Source organism: Schistocerca gregaria, chromosome 3 (genome assembly GCF_023897955.1).
Source record: "Schistocerca gregaria isolate iqSchGreg1 chromosome 3, iqSchGreg1.2, whole genome shotgun sequence".
Classification (NCBI taxonomy): Eukaryota; Metazoa; Arthropoda; class Insecta; order Orthoptera; family Acrididae; genus Schistocerca; species Schistocerca gregaria.
In genome coordinates, this window is record NC_064922.1 from 19,178,775 (window position 1) to 19,192,287 (window position 13,513).

Below are 13,513 nucleotides of genomic sequence, written 5' to 3' on the forward strand. Positions count from 1 at the left end.
TGTGACTGCTGATAACACATGCCGTAGCAATCAATTCATGGAGTGAGTTGTATGTTTTGCGATAGTCTGTCTCTGACAAGGAAGCACAGGTGATATAGGTGCGAACACAGGAAGCTTGCAGCCCCTCGCTACCTGCACACACAGAGCAGCCACACTAGAAGAGCGGCATAAGCCGTAGGCGAAATGTGCTCATTCGCTTTGGCGCGACGTCGAACTATAAATAAGGCTGTCACTAGCGTGAGCGTCGTGTAAAGTCGGAAAAGTCATCTGCATGGGTGATTGCCAAGTTTGGGGAGCGTTTCGTAGTGCGATTAGTGCAAAGGGGATGCGGAAACTTATTGTGTCCAAGTGTTTTGCAGTTGGACGACAAGAATTTTACGCAGTAGCAAAGAGCGAGGCACTGAGTTGGCATGAACAATGGAGAGCACAATGGGGCTCGAGATGTGCTTGTTACCTCAGGTGCTGTGTGATTGTCGACAAGGAGTGAAATGGACCAATTTGTGACCGCCCTTTCAATTTAAGACGTTCAAAACAGACGGAATTTGCATTCGTAATACCAGAGCATCGAAACTACTTGGAACTCTTGTGTATATGAACGTGTCCGCGCCTTTGTATTCTGGTACCTTCGCCGCTACAAACCAACCAACCATCGTGTCCTTGCACATCAGAGTCGCAAAGAATGGAGAATAGCCAGGCTTGGTCGTGTGTGTAGCTGTAGCTCAGTTGGCAGATCGTTCGCTTAGCGTGTGAACGGTCTCGGGTTCAAGCCCTGGCTCCTCCATGTTTTGTGGTCAGTGCATGGTAAGTGTTGGTCGCGGCGAACATAAACTCACGCAAGAAGTTGCAAAACCAGCGACACAGACTGATATGATGTATACTGTCATAAGGAGAGCAAGGTGTAAGTGTGGGGACCGGCTGTTATCGTGGTGTCATCGAGTGCAGATCTGTCTTAGGTATCACGGCTTAACGTCATTGAAGTCTAGAGGTGGACAACACGTTCGTCTTACTCAGAGCGGTGTCTGAACTCTATTTTCGACGTTATGCGTGCCACTTTCATTGTGGCCAACTACGATTCGATACAGAATGCACGAAACCTGAAAGACACCCTCACTGATACATAGAGAGTAGTGTTTGTCTGCGGAATAAAGGGAGTACAAGGGTCTGTGACGTTGATATGACTGTATGTAGCACTACTAGTTATCGGGGGGGTGGGCGTAGCTCTGATGGTAGAGCGCTCGCTTAGCGTGCGAGAGGTACTGGGATCGATACCCAGCGCCTCCAGAATTTTTAACACATCTACATGCGCACCTTGCGATACAAGTGGAATAATTCCCAACCGGCAGAGGTGTGTAGGCAGATACAAGCGAACGATTAGCATCCACAATTGCGCCGATTTCACGTAAATCCCACTGCACGTTCCTATTCTTTGCGTGCAGTCGCCTGCTACTGGTGTTGCTGGTTGTGACTGCTGATAACAGATGCCGTAGCAATCAATTCATGGAGTGAGTTGTATGTTTTGCGATAGTCTCTCTCTGACAAGGAAGCACAGGTGATATAGGTGCGAACACAGGAAGCTTGCAGCCCCTCGCTACCTGCACACACAGAGCAGCCACACTAGAAGAGCGGCCTAAGCCGTAGGCGAAATGTGCTCATTCGCTTTGGCGCGACGTCGAACTATAAATAAGGCTGTCACTAGCGTGAGCGTCGTGTAAAGTCGGAAAAGTCATCTGCATGGGTGATTGCCAAGTGTGGGGAGCGTTTCGTAGTACGATTAGTGCAAAGGGGATGCGGAAACTTATTGTGTCCAAGTGTTTTGCAGTTGGACGACAGGAATTTTACGCAGTAGCAAAGAGCGAGGCACTGAGTTGGCATGAACAATGGAGAGCACAATGGGGCTCGAGATGTGATTGTTACCTCAGGTGCTGTGTGATTGTCGACAAGGAGTGAAATGGACCAATTTGTGACCGCCCTTTCAATTTAAGACGTTCAAAACAGACGGAATTTGCATTCGTAATACCAGAGCATCGAAACTACTTGGAACTCTTGTGTATATGAACGTGTCCGCGCCTTTGTATTCTGGTACCTTCGCCGCTACAAACCAACCAACCATCGTGTCCTTGCACATCAGAGTCGCAAAGAATGGAGAATAGCCAGGCTTGGTCGTGTGTGTAGCTGTAGCTCAGTTGGCAGATCGTTCGCTTAGCGTGTGAACGGTCTCGGGTTCAAGCCCTGGCTCCTCCATGTTTTGTGGTCAGTGCATGGTAAGTGTTGGTCGCGGCGAACATAAACTCTCGCAAGAAGTTGCAAAACCAGCGTCACAGACTGATATGATGTATACTGTCATAAGGAGAGCAAGGTGTAAGTGTGGGGACCGGCTGTTATCGTGGTGTCATCGAGTGCAGATCTGTCTTAGGTATCACGGCTTAACGTCATTGAAGTCTAGAGGTGGACAACACGTTCGTCTTACTCAGAGCGGTGTCTGAACTCTATTTTCGACGTTATGCGTGCCACTTTCATTGTGGCCAACTACGATTCGATACAGAATGCACGAAACCTGAAAGACACCCTCACTGATACATAGAGAGTAGTGTTTGTCTGCGGAATAAAGGGAGTACAAGGGTCTGTGACGTTGATATGACTGTATGTAGCACTACTAGTTATCGGGGGGGTGGGCGTAGCTCTGATGGTAGAGCGCTCGCTTAGCGTGCGAGAGGTACTGGGATCGATACCCAGCGCCTCCAGAATTTTTAACACATCTACATGCGCACCTTGCGATACAAGTGGAATAATTCCCAACCGGCAGAGGTGTGTAGGCAGATACAAGCGAACGATTAGCATCCACAATTGCGCCGATTTCACGTAAATCCCACTGCACGTTCCTATTCTTTGCGTGCAGTCGGCTGCTACTGGTGTTGCTGGTTGTGACTGCTGATAAGAGATGCCGTAGCAATCAATTCATGGAATGAGTTGTATGTTTTGCGATAGTCTGTCTCTGACAAGGAAGCACAGGTGATATAGGTGCGAACACAGGAAGCTTGCAGCCCCTCGCTACCTGCACACACAGAGCAGCCACACTAGAAGAGCGGCCTAAGCCGTAGGCGAAATGTGCTCATTCGCTTTGGCGCGACGTCGAACTATAAATAAGGCTGTCACTAGCGTGAGCGTTGCGTGAGCGTCGTGTAAAGTCGGAAAAGTCATCTGCATGGGTGATTGCCAAGTTTGGGGAGCGTTTCGTAGTACGATTAGTGCAAAGGGGATGCGGAAACTTATTGTGTCCAAGTGTTTTGCAGTTGGACGACAAGAATTTTACGCAGTAGCAAAGAGCGAGGCACTGAGTTGGCATGAACAATGGAGAGCACAATGGGGCTCGAGATGTGCTTGTTACCTCAGGTGCTGTGTGATTGTCGACAAGGAGTGAAATGGACCAATTTGTGACCGCCCTTTCAATTTAAGACGTTCAAAACAGACGGAATTTGCATTCGTAATACCAGAGCATCGAAACTACTTGGAACTCTTGTGTATATGAACGTGTCCGCGCCTTTGTATTCTGGTACCTTCGCCGCTACAAACCAACCAACCATCGTGTCCTTGCACATCAGAGTCGCAAAGAATGGAGAATAGCCAGGCTTGGTCGTGTGTGTAGCTGTAGCTCAGTTGGCAGATCGTTCGCTTAGCGTGTGAACGGTCTCGGGTTCAAGCCCTGGCTCCTCCATGTTTTGTGGTCAGTGCATGGTAAGTGTTGGTCGCGGCGAACATAAACTCACGCAAGAAGTTGCAAAACCAGCGTCACAGACTGATATGATGTATACTGTCATAAGGAACGCAAGGTGTAAGTGTGGGGACCGGCTGTTATCGTGGTGTCATCGAGTGCAGATCTGTCCTAGGTATCACGGCTTAACGTCATTGAAGTCTAGAGGTGGACAACACGTTCGTCTTACTCAGAGCGGTGTCTGAACTCTATTTTCGACGTTATGCGTGCCACTTTCATTGTGGCCAACTACGATTCGATACAGAATGCACGAAACCTGAAAGACACCCTCACTGATACATAGAGAGTAGTGTTTGTCTGCGGAATAATGGGAGTGCAAGGGTCTGTGACGTTGATATGACTGTATGTAGCACTACTAGTTATCGGGGGGGTGGGCGTAGCTCAGATGGTAGAGCGCTCGCTTAGCGTGCGAGAGGTACTGGGATCGATAACCAGCGCCTCCAGAATTCTTAACACACCTACATGCGCACCTTGCGATACAAGTGGAATAATTCCCAACCGGCAGAGGTGTGTAGGCAGATACAAGCGAACGATTAGCATCCACAATTGCGCCGATTTCACGTAAATCCCACTGCACGTTCCTATTCTTTGCGTGCAGTCGGCTGCTACTGGTGTTGCTGGTTGTGACTGCTGATAACAGATGCCGTAGCAATCAATTCATGGAGTGAGTTGTATGTTTTGCGATAGTCTGTCTCTGACAAGGAAGCACAGGTGATATAGGTGCGAACACAGGAAGCTTGCAGCCCCTCGCTACCTGCACACACAGAGCAGCCACACTAGAAGAGCGGCCTAAGCCGTAGGCGAAATGTGCTCATTCGCTTTGGCGCGACGTCGAACTATAAATAAGGCTGTCACTAGCGTGAGCGTCGTGTAAAGTCGGAAAAGTCATCTGCATGGGTGATTGCCAAGTGTGGGGAGCGTTTCGTAGTACGATTAGTGCAAAGGGGATGCGGAAACTTATTGTGTCCAAGTGTTTTGCAGTTGGACGACAAGAATTTTACGCAGTAGCAAAGAGCGAGGCACTGAGTTGGCATGAACAATGGAGAGCACAATGGGGCTCGAGATGTGCTTGTTACCTCAGGAGCTGTGTGATTGTCGACAAGGAGTGAAATGGACCAATTTGTGACCGCCCTTTCAATTTAAGACGTTCAAAACAGACGGAATTTGCATTCGTAATACCAGAGCATCGAAACTACTTGGAACTCTTGTGTATATGAACGTGTCCGCGCCTTTGTATTCTGGTACCTTCGCCGCTACAAACCAACCAACCATCGTGTCCTTGCACATCAGAGTCGCAAAGAATGGAGAATAGCCAGGCTTGGTCGTGTGTGTAGCTGTAGCTCAGTTGGCAGATCGTTCGCTTAGCGTGTGAACGGTCTCGGGTTCAAGCCCTGCCTCCTCCATGTTTTGTGGTCAGTGCATGGTAAGTGTTGGTCGCGGCGAACATAAACTCACGCAAGAAGTTGCAAAACCAGCGTCACAGACTGATATGATGTATACTGTCATAAGGAGAGCAAGGTGTAAGTGTGGGGACCGGCTGTTATCGTGGTGTCATCGAGTGCAGATCTGTCTTAGGTATCACGGCTTAACGTCATTGAAGTCTAGAGGTGGACAACACGTTCGTCTTACTCAGAGCGGTGTCTGAACTCTATTTTCGACGTTATGCGTGCCACTTTCATTGTGGCCAACTACGATTCGATACAGAATGCACGAAACCTGAAAGACACCCTCACTGATACATAGAGAGTAGTGTTTGTCTGCGGAATAATGGGAGTACAAGGGTCTGTGACGTTGATATGACTGTATGTAGCACTACTAGTTATGGGTGGGGGGGGTTGGGCGTAGCTCAGATGGTAGAGCGCTCGCTTAGCGTGCGAGAGGTACTGGGATCGATACCCAGCGCCTCCAGAATTTTTAACACACCTACATGCGCACCTTGCGATACAAGTGGAATAATTCCCAACCGGCAGAAGTGTGTAGGCAGATACAAGCGAACGATTAGCATCCACAATTGCGCCGATTTCACGTAAATCCCACTGCACGTTCCTATTCTTTGCGTGCAGTCGGCTGCTACTGGTGTTGCTGGTTGTGACTGCTGATAACAGATGCCGTAGCAATCAATTCATGGAGTGAGTTGTATGTTTTGCGATAGTCTGTCTCTGACAAGGAAGCACAGGTGATATAGGTGCGAACACAGGAAGCTTGCAGCCCCTCGCTACCTGCACACACAGAGCAGCCACACTAGAAGAGCGGCCTAAGCCGTAGGCGAAATGTGCTCATTCGCTTTGGCGCCACGTCGAACTATAAATAAGGCTGTCACTAGCGTGAGCGTTGCGTGAGCGTCGTGTAAAGTCGGAAAAGTCATCTGCATGGGTGATTGCCAAGTGTGGGGAGCGTTTCGTAGTACGATTAGTGCAAAGGGGATGCGGAAACTTATTGTGTCCAAGTGTTTTGCAGTTGGACGACAAGAATTTTACGCAGTAGCAAAGAGCGAGGCACTGAGTTGGCATGAACAATGGAGAGCACAATGGGGCTCGAGATGTGCTTGTTACCTCAGGTGCTGTGTGATTGTCGACAAGGAGTGAAATGGACCAATTTGTGACCGCCCTTTCAATTTAAGACGTTCAAAACAGACGGAATTTGCATTCGTAATACCAGAGCATCGAAACTACTTGGAACTCTTGTGTATATGAACGTGTCCGCGCCTTTGTATTCTGGTACCTTCGCCGCTACAAACCAACCAACCATCGTGTCCTTGCACATCAGAGTCGCAAAGAATGGAGAATAGCCAGGCTTGGTCGTGTGTGTAGCTGTAGCTCAGTTGGCAGATCGTTCGCTTAGCGTGTGAACGGTCTCGGGTTCAAGCCCTGGCTCCTCCATGTTTTGTGGTCAGTGCATGGTAAGTGTTGGTCGCGGCGAACATAAACTCTCGCAAGAAGTTGCAAAACCAGCGTCACAGACTGATATGATGTATACTGTCATAAGGAGAGCAAGGTGTAAGTGTGGGGACCGGCTGTTATCGTGGTGTCATCGAGTACAGATCTGTCTCAGGTATCACGGCTTAACGTCATTGAAGTCTAGAGGTGGACAACACGTTCGTCTTACTCAGAGCGGTGTCTGAACTCTATTTTCGACGTTATGCGTGCCACTTTCATTGTGGCCAACTACGATTCGATACAGAATGCACGAAACCTGAAAGACACCCTCACTGATACATAGAGAGTAGTGTTTGTCTGCGGATTAATGGGAGTGCAAGGGTCTGTGACGTTGATATGACTGTATGTAGCACTACTAGTTATCGGTGGGGTGGGCGTAGCTCAGATGGTAGAGCGCTCGCTTAGCGTGCGAGAGGTACTGGGATCGATACCCAGCGCCTCCAGAATTTTTAACACATCTACATGCGCACCTTGCGATACAAGTGGAATAATTCCCAACCGGCAGAGGTGTGTAGGCAGATACAAGCGAACGATTAGCATCCACAATTGCGCCGATTTCACGTAAATCCCACTGCACGTTCCTATTCTTTGCGTGCAGTCGGCTGCTACTGGTGTTGCTGGTTGTGACTGCTGATAACAGATGCCGTAGCAATCAATACATGTAGTGAGTTGTATGTTTTGCGATAGTCTGTCTCTGACAAGGAAGCACAGGTGATATAGGTGCGAACACAGGAAGCTTGCAGCCCCTCGCTACCTGCAGACACAGAGCAGCCACACTAGAAGAGCGGCCTAAGCCGTAGGCGAAATGTGCTCATTCGCTTTGGCGCGACGTCGAACTATAAATAATTCTGTCACTAGCGTGAGCGTTGCGTGAGCGTCGTGTAAAGTCGGAAAAGTCATCTGCATGGGTGATTGCCAAGTGTGGGGAGCGTTTCGTAGTACGATTAGTGCAAAGGGGATGCGGAAACTTATTGTGTCCAAGTGTTTTGCAGTTGGACGACAAGAATTTTACGCAGTAGCAAAGAGCGAGGCACTGAGTTGGCATGAACAATGGAGAGCACAATGGGGCTCGAGATGTGCTTGTTACCTCAGGTGCTGTGTGATTGTCGACAAGGAGTGAAATGGACCAATTTGTGACCGCCCTTTCAATTTAAGACGTTCAAAACAGACGGAATTTGCATTCGTAATACCAGAGCATCGAAACTACTTGGAACTCTTGTGTATATGAACGTGTCCGCGCCTTTGTATTCTGGTACCTTCGCCGCTACAAACCAACCAACCATCGTGTCCTTGCACATCAGAGTCGCAAAGAATGGAGAATAGCCAGGCTTGGTCGTGTGTGTAGCTGTAGCTCAGTTGGCAGATCGTTCGCTTAGCGTGTGAACGGTCTCGGGTTCAAGCCCTGGCTCCTCCATGTTTTGTGGTCAGTGCATGGTAAGTGTTGGTCGCGATGAACATAAACTCTCGCAAGAAGTTGCAAAACCAGCGTCACAGACTGATATGATGTATACTGTCATAAGGAGAGCAAGGTGTAAGTGTGGGGACCGGCTGTTATCGTGGTGTCATCGAGTGCAGATCTGTCTCAGGTATCACGGCTTAACGTCATTGAAGTCTAGAGGTGGACAACACGTTCGTCTTACTCAGAGCGGTGTCTGAACTCTATTTTCGACGTTATGCGTGCCACTTTCATTGTGGCCAACTACGATTCGATACAGAATGCACGAAACCTGAAAGACACCCTCACTGATACATAGAGAGTAGTGTTTGTCTGCGGAATAATGGGAGTGCAAGGGTCTGTGACGTTGATATGACTGTATGTAGCACTACTAGTTATCGGGGGGTTGGGCGTAGCTCAGATGGTAGAGCGCTCGCTTAGCGTGCGAGAGGTACTGGGATCGATACCCAGCGCCTCCAGAATTTTTAACACACCTACATGCGCACCTTGCGATACAAGTGGAATAATTCCCAACCGGCAGAGGTGTGTAGGCAGATACAAGCGAACGATTAGCATCCACAATTGCGCCGATTTCACGTAAATCCCACTGCACGTTCCTATTCTTTGCGTGCAGTCGGCTGCTACTGGTGTTGCTGGTTGTGACTGCTGATAACAGATGCCGTAGCAATCAATTCATGGAGTGAGTTGTATGTTTTGCGATAGTCTGTCTCTGACAAGGAAGCACAGGTGATATAGGTGCGAACACAGGAAGCTTGCAGCCCCTCGCTACCTGCACACACAGAGCAGCCACACTAGAAGAGCGGCCTAAGCCGTAGGCGAAATGTGCTCATTCGCTTTGGCGCCACGTCGAACTATAAATAAGGCTGTCACTAGCGTGAGCGTTGCGTGAGCGTCGTGTAAAGTCGGAAAAGTCATCTGCATGGGTGATTGCCAAGTGTGGGGAGCGTTTCGTAGTACGATTAGTGCAAAGGGGATGCGGAAACTTATTGTGTCCAAGTGTTTTGCAGTTGGACGACAAGAATTTTACGCAGTAGCAAAGAGCGAGGCACTGAGTTGGCATGAACAATGGAGAGCACAATGGGGCTCGAGATGTGCTTGTTACCTCAGGTGCTGTGTGATTGTCGACAAGGAGTGAAATGGACCAATTTGTGACCGCCCTTTCAATTTAAGACGTTCAAAACAGACGGAATTTGCATTCGTAATACCAGAGCATCGAAACTACTTGGAACTCTTGTGTATATGAACGTGTCCGCGCCTTTGTATTCTGGTACCTTCGCCGCTACAAACCAACCAACCATCGTGTCCTTGCACATCAGAGTCGCAAAGAATGGAGAATAGCCAGGCTTGGTCGTGTGTGTAGCTGTAGCTCAGTTGGCAGATCGTTCGCTTAGCGTGTGAACGGTCTCGGGTTCAAGCCCTGGCTCCTCCATGTTTTGTGGTCAGTGCATGGTAAGTGTTGGTCGCGGCGAACATAAACTCTCGCAAGAAGTTGCAAAACCAGCGTCACAGACTGATATGATGTATACTGTCATAAGGAGAGCAAGGTGTAAGTGTGGGGACCGGCTGTTATCGTGGTGTCATCGAGTGCAGATCTGTCTCAGGTATCACGGCTTAACGTCATTGAAGTCTAGAGGTGGACAACACGTTCGTCTTACTCAGAGCGGTGTCTGAACTCTATTTTCGACGTTATGCGTGCCACTTTCATTGTGGCCAACTACGATTCGATACAGAATGCACGAAACCTGAAAGACACCCTCACTGATACATAGAGAGTAGTGTTTGTCTGCGGATTAATGGGAGTGCAAGGGTCTGTGACGTTGATATGACTGTATGTAGCACTACTAGTTATCGGTGGGGTGGGCGTAGCTCAGATGGTAGAGCGCTCGCTTAGCGTGCGAGAGGTACTGGGATCGATACCCAGCGCCTCCAGAATTTTTAACACATCTACATGCGCACCTTGCGATACAAGTGGAATAATTCCCAACCGGCAGAGGTGTGTAGGCAGATACAAGCGAACGATTAGCATCCACAATTGCGCCGATTTCACGTAAATCCCACTGCACGTTCCTATTCTTTGCGTGCAGTCGGCTGCTACTGGTGTTGCTGGTTGTGACTGCTGATAACAGATGCCGTAGCAATCAATACATGTAGTGAGTTGTATGTTTTGCGATAGTCTGTCTCTGACAAGGAAGCACAGGTGATATAGGTGCGAACACAGGAAGCTTGCAGCCCCTCGCTACCTGCAGACACAGAGCAGCCACACTAGAAGAGCGGCCTAAGCTGTAGGCGAAATGTGCTCATTCGCTTTGGCGCGACGTCGAACTATAAATAATTCTGTCACTAGCGTGAGCGTTGCGTGAGCGTCGTGTAAAGTCGGAAAAGTCATCTGCATGGGTGATTGCCAAGTGTGGGGAGCGTTTCGTAGTACGATTAGTGCAAAGGGGATGCGGAAACTTATTGTGTCCAAGTGTTTTGCAGTTGGACGACAAGAATTTTACGCAGTAGCAAAGAGCGAGGCACTGAGTTGGCATGAACAATGGAGAGCACAATGGGGCTCGAGATGTGCTTGTTACCTCAGGTGCTGTGTGATTGTCGACAAGGAGTGAAATGGACCAATTTGTGACCGCCCTTTCAATTTAAGACGTTCAAAACAGACGGAATTTGCATTCGTAATACCAGAGCATCGAAACTACTTGGAACTCTTGTGTATATGAACGTGTCCGCGCCTTTGTATTCTGGTACCTTCGCCGCTACAAACCAACCAACCATCGTGTCCTTGCACATCAGAGTCGCAAAGAATGGAGAATAGCCAGGCTTGGTCGTGTGTGTAGCTGTAGCTCAGTTGGCAGATCGTTCGCTTAGCGTGTGAACGGTCTCGGGTTCAAGCCCTGGCTCCTCCATGTTTTGTGGTCAGTGCATGGTAAGTGTTGGTCGCGATGAACATAAACTCTCGCAAGAAGTTGCAAAACCAGCGTCACAGACTGATATGATGTATACTGTCATAAGGAGAGCAAGGTGTAAGTGTGGGGACCGGCTGTTATCGTGGTGTCATCGAGTGCAGATCTGTCTCAGGTATCACGGCTTAACGTCATTGAAGTCTAGAGGTGGACAACACGTTCGTCTTACTCAGAGCGGTGTCTGAACTCTATTTTCGACGTTATGCGTGCCACTTTCATTGTGGCCAACTACGATTCGATACAGAATGCACGAAACCTGAAAGACACCCTCACTGATACATAGAGAGTAGTGTTTGTCTGCGGAATAATGGGAGTGCAAGGGTCTGTGACGTTGATATGACTGTATGTAGCACTACTAGTTATCGGGGGGTTGGGCGTAGCTCAGATGGTAGAGCGCTCGCTTAGCGTGCGAGAGGTACTGGGATCGATACCCAGCGCCTCCAGAATTTTTAACACACCTACATGCGCACCTTGCGATACAAGTGGAATAATTCCCAACCGGCAGAGGTGTGTAGGCAGATACAAGCGAACGATTAGCATCCACAATTGCGCCGATTTCACGTAAATCCCACTGCACGTTCCTATTCTTTGCGTGCAGTCGGCTGCTACTGGTGTTGCTGGTTGTGACTGCTGATAACAGATGCCGTAGCAATCAATTCATGGAGTGAGTTGTATGTTTTGCGATAGTCTGTCTCTGACAAGGAAGCACAGGTGATATAGGTGCGAACACAGGAAGCTTGCAGCCCCTCGCTACCTGCAGACACAGAGCAGCCACACTAGAAGAGCGGCCTAAGCCGTAGGCGAAATGTGCTCATTCGCTTTGGCGCCACGTCGAACTATAAATAAGGCTGTCACTAGCGTGAGCGTTGCGTGAGCGTCGTGTAAAGTCGGAAAAGTCATCTGCATGGGTGATTGCCAAGTGTGGGGAGCGTTTCGTAGTACGATTAGTGCAAAGGGGATGCGGAAACTTATTGTGTCCAAGTGTTTTGCAGTTGGACGACAAGAATTTTACGCAGTAGCAAAGAGCGAGGCACTGAGTTGGCATGAACAATGGAGAGCACAATGGGGCTCGAGATGTGCTTGTTACCTCAGGTGCTGTGTGATTGTCGACAAGGAGTGAAATGGACCAATTTGTGACCGCCCTTTCAATTTAAGACGTTCAAAACAGACGGAATTTGCATTCGTAATACCAGAGCATCGAAACTACTTGGAACTCTTGTGTATATGAACGTGTCCGCGCCTTTGTATTCTGGTACCTTCGCCGCTACAAACCAACCAACCATCGTGTCCTTGCACATCAGAGTCGCAAAAAATGGAGAATAGCCAGGCTTGGTCGTGTGTGTAGCTGTAGCTCAGTTGGCAGATCGTTCGCTTAGCGTGTGAACGGTCTCGGGTTCAAGCCCTGGCTCCTCCATGTTTTGTGGTCAGTGCATGGTAAGTGTTGGTCGCGGCGAACATAAACTCACGCAAGAAGTTGCAAAACCAGCGTCACAGACTGATATGATGTATACTGTCATAAGGAGAGCAAGGTGTAAGTGTGGGGACCGGCTGTTATCGTGGTGTCATCGAGTGCAGATCTGTCTTAGGTATCACGGCTTAACGTCATTGAAGTCTAGAGTTGGACAACACGTTCGTCTTACTCAGAGCGGTGTCTGAACTCTATTTTGGACGTTATGCGTGCCACTTTCATTGTGGCCAACTACGATTCGATACAGAATGCACGAAACCTGAAAGACACCCTCACTGATACATATAGAGTAGTGTTTGTCTGCGGAATAATGGGAGTACAAGGGTCTGTGACGTTGATATGACTGTATGTAGCACTACTAGTTATTGGGGGGGGGGGGGGGGTTGGGCGTAGCTCAGATGGTAGAGCGCTCGCTTAGCGTGCGAGAGGTACTGGGATCGATACCCAGCGCCTCCAGAATTTTTAACACACCTACATGCGCACCTTGCGATACAAGTGGAATAATTCCCAACAGGCAGAGGTGTGTAGGCAGATACAAGCGAACGATTAGCATCCACAATTGCGCCGATTTCACGTAAATCCCACTGCACGTTCCTATTCTTTGCGTGCAGTCGGCTGCTACTGGTGTTGCTGGTTGTGACTGCTGATAACAGATGCCGTAGCAATCAATTCATGGAGTGAGTTGTATGTTTTGCGATAGTCTGTCTCTGACAAGGAAGCACAGGTGATATAGGTGCGAACACAGGAAGCTTGCAGCCCCTCGCTACCTGCACACACAGAGCAGCCACACTAGAAGAGCGGCCTAAGCCGTAGGCGAAATGTGCTCATTCGCTTTGGCGCCACGTCGAACTATAAATAAGGCTGTCACTAGCGTGAGCGTTGCGTGAGCGTCGTGTAAAGTCGGAAAAGTCATCTGCATGGGTGATT

General features: G+C 49.0%; 6 non-coding genes across 6 annotated transcripts; all 6 read left to right on the top strand.

Annotated features, from left to right (window-relative positions):
* Window positions 1-5,600: 5,600 nt before the first annotated feature.
* On the top strand, window positions 5,601-5,677 carry Trnaa-agc (transfer RNA alanine (anticodon AGC)). Its single transcript has one exon. It is a non-coding gene; the product is annotated as a tRNA-Ala (tRNA).
* A 1,397-nt stretch (window positions 5,678-7,074) lies between these two features.
* On the top strand, window positions 7,075-7,148 carry Trnaa-agc (transfer RNA alanine (anticodon AGC)). The gene has a single exon. It is a non-coding gene; the product is annotated as a tRNA-Ala (tRNA).
* A 1,394-nt stretch (window positions 7,149-8,542) lies between these two features.
* Window positions 8,543-8,619, top strand: Trnaa-agc (transfer RNA alanine (anticodon AGC)). The gene has a single exon. It is a non-coding gene; the product is annotated as a tRNA-Ala (tRNA).
* A 1,397-nt stretch (window positions 8,620-10,016) lies between these two features.
* Trnaa-agc (transfer RNA alanine (anticodon AGC)) lies at window positions 10,017-10,090 on the top strand. The gene has a single exon. It is a non-coding gene; the product is annotated as a tRNA-Ala (tRNA).
* A 1,394-nt stretch (window positions 10,091-11,484) lies between these two features.
* Window positions 11,485-11,561, top strand: Trnaa-agc (transfer RNA alanine (anticodon AGC)). The gene has a single exon. It is a non-coding gene; the product is annotated as a tRNA-Ala (tRNA).
* Window positions 11,562-12,965: 1,404 nt separating this feature from the next.
* Window positions 12,966-13,042, top strand: Trnaa-agc (transfer RNA alanine (anticodon AGC)). The gene has a single exon. It is a non-coding gene; the product is annotated as a tRNA-Ala (tRNA).
* The last annotated feature ends 471 nt before the right edge of the window (window positions 13,043-13,513 follow it).